The sequence below is a fragment of the Budorcas taxicolor genome, chromosome 6 (assembly GCF_023091745.1).
Source record: "Budorcas taxicolor isolate Tak-1 chromosome 6, Takin1.1, whole genome shotgun sequence".
In the NCBI taxonomy this organism is placed as follows: domain Eukaryota; kingdom Metazoa; phylum Chordata; class Mammalia; order Artiodactyla; family Bovidae; genus Budorcas; species Budorcas taxicolor.
In genome coordinates this window covers 22,395,788-22,402,068 of record NC_068915.1, presented here as the reverse complement: position 1 = coordinate 22,402,068, position 6,281 = coordinate 22,395,788, and the positions used below count along the sequence as shown (strand labels likewise).

Below are 6,281 nucleotides of genomic sequence, written 5' to 3'. Positions count from 1 at the left end.
TCCACAAATTCTCGCGAGATGCCGATGGGCCACAGGCTCGAGCTGGGGCGGGCCGTCGACCGGGAAGCACCGCCCCTGAATGCTTATGCTGGTGGGAGGGAGAGGAAATGGAATTCCCCGGACTGGTAAGAGCGCGAGCCGACACATCCCTCTCTCACGCGCCCAATCAGGAATGTGCGGTGGGAGGAACTATGCGTTAATTACTGGGTACCTTTAGACTAGATTGAGTCTGCGTTTGAAGTTTCCTGTGGAGCAGGTGAGCGACATTGGCTCCCCTGCCGGCCAGGACTGATTAACCTCTGGGAGGAGTCGCCCCTCAAAATGGGAACAGTTATTTTAAATAGAAACTGGCAGGTCACTGATCAGCGCTCCCACGTGCGGAAAGTTAGTGCTGTTCTGACCCAGGGCCTAGAGGATCAACGCTGAGAAGAGAGTGCCGATTGACCAGTCCCCGAATTAGAGCAGCCTAGAAATTAAGCTCAATTGTGAATTATTAGGATGGAGAATAGGGATTGGGGCAGACTGTTTACTTGCCTTTGTAATCAATGGTCACCATCGCCAAGGTTTATGCATGGAAGTAGGCCTAATACCTTTTTCTTCTTGTTGCTCTGTTCCAATCCCTAGAGCCAGAAAGTTACAAAACTCATTCAAGAAATCAGAGTTTGGAGTCCGAGAAACTGAATACTTATTGAAAGTATCTGAAATATCCAGGGGGAGAAATGTAAGGTTTTATTCTGCCGGTGAAAACAAAGGACGGGTGGTTTTGCTTTCCAGTATATCATATCTCAGGCAAAGGGTAACAAGACTCTAATTTTTAAAAGGAATTGAAAGATAAACACGGACCTGCTTAAAGTTTTCTAACGCTCCTTAATGGTCTCACTTAGAGTATGAAGGTCTTTAAGAATTAAATGGATATAAAAATTTGTTTTCAATTTTTAAGTTTTAAAAAAGGAAAGCAGTAAGCTAGAGTATTAATAAAAACTTTTTCAGTTCAGTTCAGTCGCTCAGTGGTGTCCGACTCTTTGCGACCCCATGAATCGCAGCACGCCAGGCCTCCCTGTCCATCACCAACTCCGGGAGTTCACTCAGACTCACATCCATCGAGTCGGTGATGCCATCCAGCCATCTCATCCTCGGTCGTCCCCTTCTCCTCCTGCCCCCAATCCCTCCCAGCATCAGTCTTTTCCAATGAGTCACCTCTTCGCATGAGGTGGCCAAAGTACTGGAGTTTCAGCTTTAGCATTATTCCTTCAAATGTATATTATTCAAGTGATCATAATAGCATCACTAGAGCAATTAGTGAAACTGCTTTTCAAACTAGTATCTTCAATCACTAGGGAATTGTTCAAAAATGCTGATTTTGATTCAGTAGGCCAGGGTGGAGCCTGAGATTCTGTAATTCTAACACTGTCCTAGGTGATACAGATTACTCAGAGGACCACCCTGTGAGTTCCAGAGCACCGAAGTGCTTACCTCATGGCCTGCTGACACCTCTGCCCCCTCCCTCTTCCCTGAATAAAGCTTTCTTTTGTTCTCTCTTGTAACCAGTCTAATGTGGTAGATACAGAGGATTTGGCCATTGGAGTGAGAGAAGAAATCCAGGTTTGAGTTCTTGTTCCTTTGCTTCCTATTTGTGTGATATTGGTGAGGTTACTTGTCTCAGTTCCTTCAGCACTAAAGTAGGTGTAATAATAGCTGTCCTTTCTCACAGGGTTATTATGTGCTTCAGATGTCATAATGCATGTGAAAGGGCACTGTAGAGTACAGTGCTGTATAAATGTTATTAATTGCTCAAACATTAACTGGCCATAGGGTGAAACAAATCTATAACAATAAGTATACTTATGGAACATTTATAATGTACCAGGTACAGTGCTTATTAACCTCCTTTTACAAATAGACTGATGCACAGGGAGATTAAGTTACTGTCCCAAGGTCACAGAGCTGATAAATAGAAGTAGAATTTGAACCCATGCAGTTAATGCCAGAGTAAATTATTGAATGGAGTATTTATTGTCTCTTAATTTAGAAAGTGGAAGAGTAGAATGTTTTATATTTCTACTTTCAGTGTATCTGAAGCTACTTTTATTTAACTTATTTCTCCCTCTTATTTGTTTTGCTCTTTCAGAAGCCAAGGTACAAGGCAGGAAATATTCCTACCTACTCAGTGGGAACGCATGATATCCGAGAGGTCCATGAAGAAAAGTCCGAGAGAAGCTAATTTGTACTACCCTAATCTAAACAAACTTGGGTATGAAAATATAATGGACCATGTTAATGTTCTAAATTAACAGAGCACAGCAGACTGGGACGAATTTGTGGTCAGCTTTCTTATCTTTTCTGAGCCACAAACTACTTTAGTGGTCTGGTGAAACCATGGACTCTTACATTTATGCTTTTAAATGTATAAAACAGAATTCATAGCATTACAAAATAAAACAATTTGAAACAAAATCTCAAAATATTAAAGTAAAACAAACTTTTATTTATTTGTGTGTGCCAGGTCTTAATTGTGGCATGCAGAATTTTTACTTGGATCACACAAACTCCTAAATACAGTATGTGGGATCCAGCTACCTGATTAGGGATCAAACTGGGGCCCCTGTATTGGGAGCAGAGCCTGGACCTTCAGGGAAGTCCCAAGAAAAACAAACTTTTGATATGGGAATATATGTCCTTTATTATTAACACAGTAAGATCTAGTGACGGCTCTAATAAAGATCAAATTTTTGAGATAATAAACATAAAATTTCCAGAGTTTGCAACAGTTGTAATGTGATACAAAGCATCTGTGATTCCTGTTGGAGATACATATGTAGGTACAGCTGTTTGCTGCTTTCATTCATAATTGAAGGAAATGCTAATTTTCCCTTGAGAGATTTAGTGAATATAAAGATGTAATTTTTTTAATTCAATTTCACACACTCCCTGAATTCTATTCATTGACTTAATGTTAACAAATCCTTGGGTGGAATCAAACAGGCATATTCCTGTTGGTAAGCTTTTAAGAGATTGTGAAGTTTTAATATAGAAATATAATTGATATTCATAATAATAGTGATTTATTAAGAAAAAGTTTACCACTGGTATACTCCTGTTTAGAAGACATGGAAGCATGTTATAGGGTAGGAAATAAATTTATTCCATTTGTTTTATTTTTTGATGCCTACAGATGTATTCTTTGGGTTTCACAAGCATTCCAGATAATTTAGGTTTTACTGTATCACTCTTAATTATTACACGCCTTTACACATAAGTCATGGTGGACGAATTGCAAAATGAAAATAATAACCAAAGATGAAAGATATTAAAAGTAATATATATTTAAAATTCTTAATAATACTTAACAATTATTTGAAGTACTATGTGCTGGGTCCTTGAATTCTTTATCTCATCAAATCCCCATTGCACAGATGAAACATTCAAGGTCTTACAGTTACTAAGTAATAAAGCCAGGATTTAAACCTAGGCAGTCTGATCTCCAAGCTCTTTTTTTTTTTTAACTTAAAATATAGTTGAAAAGCTCTCACTCTCAGCTACTAAGGTGTTTATTTTTTTACCCTTCGACTGTTAGCCAACTTTAATTTGCCCACTAGTGTAACAAATACACATTCACTGCCTCAAAATGCTTTCACTGGTATATAGCTGATTTACAATGTTGTGTTATAAAAGGAATTTTCTAAATTCTCCCTTTGCTGTGATACTGCTTATATCCAACACTACCTTTAAAATAAGTGGGCTATCGGTTGAGGCTAGAATATAGTTTGTTTTATAGAATTTTTTATAATGGGATTTTGCTTAGAAGATGAAGAAATCCACTCATGTCTTTCCATGCCCTACAAACATACTTTCCTATCTGAAATTAAACCTCTGTATTATAATGGTGCTACTGTATTTTTTATATTGACTACTATCAGGGTTGTAGCCAGGAAATTACTGCATGTAAATAAATCCTAATATATGAAGTTCTAGATTATCCATGCTTAATGGAGAGAAGTGATTACGTAATCCCAAATTTATTTTTTATTTGGCATTAGAGTAAATTTATTGGCTGATTATGCTTTCTATTTGTATTTACACTAGCAAACATATTTCTACTCAGTTTTGTTAAGGTTAAAATTTAAAAGACCATGGCTTACTAGTATTTTGATGTTTTAGGAAGCAGTTTAGGAGTAGCTCAGATTTTAAAACACCATTCGCATATCTGGTAATATACAGAACCCACTTGACAGTTGCAGTTAACCTATTTGAGTTACAATGATGGAAATGTCCCCATCTGACAAAAAGAAAATAATCATTTTTTATATTGTAGTGTGCAATGTGCTAAAAAAGATTACAGGTTTATATATTGAAATAGTTACATTCAGAAATTAAACAAAAATACTGAAGAGTTGACACAATCTCTTCCTCCTTAATGAATATTATATTGAAATCTTTCTAATTATGATAGATCTGATTTTCTTGCAAGAAGTAGCATAAAACAGGAGAATATAAAGAATGAAGAAAATTAGCATAAAAATGGCAACAGAATAACTAATCTAAATTATGGAGTCCTAATATGAATTCGTCGGTGTAGCCACATTATTGTAATAATGTGAGTACAGGGGTTAGTTAAAATGTAGTTAACACAGACTAGTACATATACTTAACGTTATTAATACTATTAATATTACGTCTATATTTTCAGATCTTTGTAACTTTGTCACAGAATGTTTTTTTCCTTACTGAAGTATACTTGATTTACAGTGTTAGTTTATGGTGCACAGTAAAGTGATTCAGTTATACGTATACTTAGACACTCTTCTTCATCATGGTTTATTAGGTATTTGTCTTTAACTTCCTTAGTATGATGATCTCTAGGTCCATCCATGCTGCTGCAAATGGCATTATTCCATCCATTTTTACAACTGAAGAGTAACGCGCACATATACTACACCTTTATCCATTCATCTGTTGATGGACATTTAGGTTGCTTCCATATCTTGGCTATTGTAAACAGTGCTGCTGTGAACACTGAGTTGTATCTTTTCAAATTAGTTTTCTCTGAATATATGCCCAGCAGTGGGATTGCTGGATGATATGGCATGTCTATTTTTACCTTTCTGAGGAACCTCTATAATGTCTTCCAGCGGCTGCGTCAATTTGCATTCCTACCAGCAGGGCAGGAGGGTTCCCTTTTCTCTATACCCTCTGCAGCATTTGTTATTTGCAAATTTTTTAATGATGGCCATTCTGACTTATGTTGTCACAGTTTTATAGCTTGCTAAGGACACTGGCTCTAACACATTTTATGCCATTTTATTGATTAAATTATAAGTGTTATGGTCCAGATTTAATATAAAGTTATGCATATGTAAACTGGATGTTTCCACATTCTACTTGGAATAGGTAATATGGACCTCAACTCAAATGTTGATACTTTTTGCATAAAAATCAAATTAGACTTTATATCTTTCCAGTTCTGAATTTTATTTTCTAATCAAGACAAGTTAGTGTGGTTTAGGAGACTTATTTTCATGCTGAGAACATCGTTTGACCTTAAAATAAGATGGTTTTTGGCACATAATGAACCATGCCCAAATGTAAAGCTAAAAATTAAATTCGAGCACTTTGCATATAGAGTTGTATACATGAATCTTCAGAGTAGTATTCATAGCTGCCAAAAAGTGGAAACAGCCCAAATGTCCATCAGCTAATAAATGCATAAATAAAATATGGTGTATCAATATGATGGAATCTTATTAGTTACTAAGAAAGAACAAAACACTGATATTGCTACAACATGTATCTAGAAGCTTGAAAACATTCTGCTAAATGAAAAAAGGCAGACATGAAAGGCCATGTACTGTATGGTTCCATTCATATGAAATGACTATTAGATGACTAGGGGCAGGGAGAATGGGGAGTGGCAGCTTATGAGTATGTGGTCTTTTGGTGTTGGAGAAGACTCTTGAGAGTCCCTTGGACTGCAAGGAGATCCAACCAGTCCATTCTGAAGGAGATCAGTCCTGGCATTTCTTTGGAAGGAATGATGCTAAAGCTGAAACGCCAGTACTTTGGCCACCTCGTGAGAAGAGTTGACTCATTGGAAAAGACTTTGATGCTGGGAGGGATTGGGGGCAGGAGGAGAAGGGGACGACAGGATGAGATGACTGGATGGCATCACTGACTCGATGGATGTGAGTCGGAGTGAACTCTGGGAGTTGGTGATGGACAGGGAGGCCTGGTGTGCCTCGACTCATGGGGTCGCAGAGTCAGACACGACTGAGCGACTGAACTGA

At 37.4% G+C, this 6,281-nt stretch overlaps 1 long non-coding RNA gene across 1 annotated transcript; it reads left to right on the top strand.

The window, feature by feature from the left end:
* The first annotated feature begins 28 nt into the window (after positions 1 to 28).
* On the top strand, positions 29 to 2,407 carry LOC128049976 (uncharacterized). The gene is made up of 3 exons (XR_008199606.1): positions 29 to 125; positions 1,549 to 1,602; positions 2,129 to 2,407. It is a non-coding gene; the product is annotated as an uncharacterized LOC128049976 (long non-coding RNA).
* The last annotated feature ends 3,874 nt before the right edge of the window (positions 2,408 to 6,281 follow it).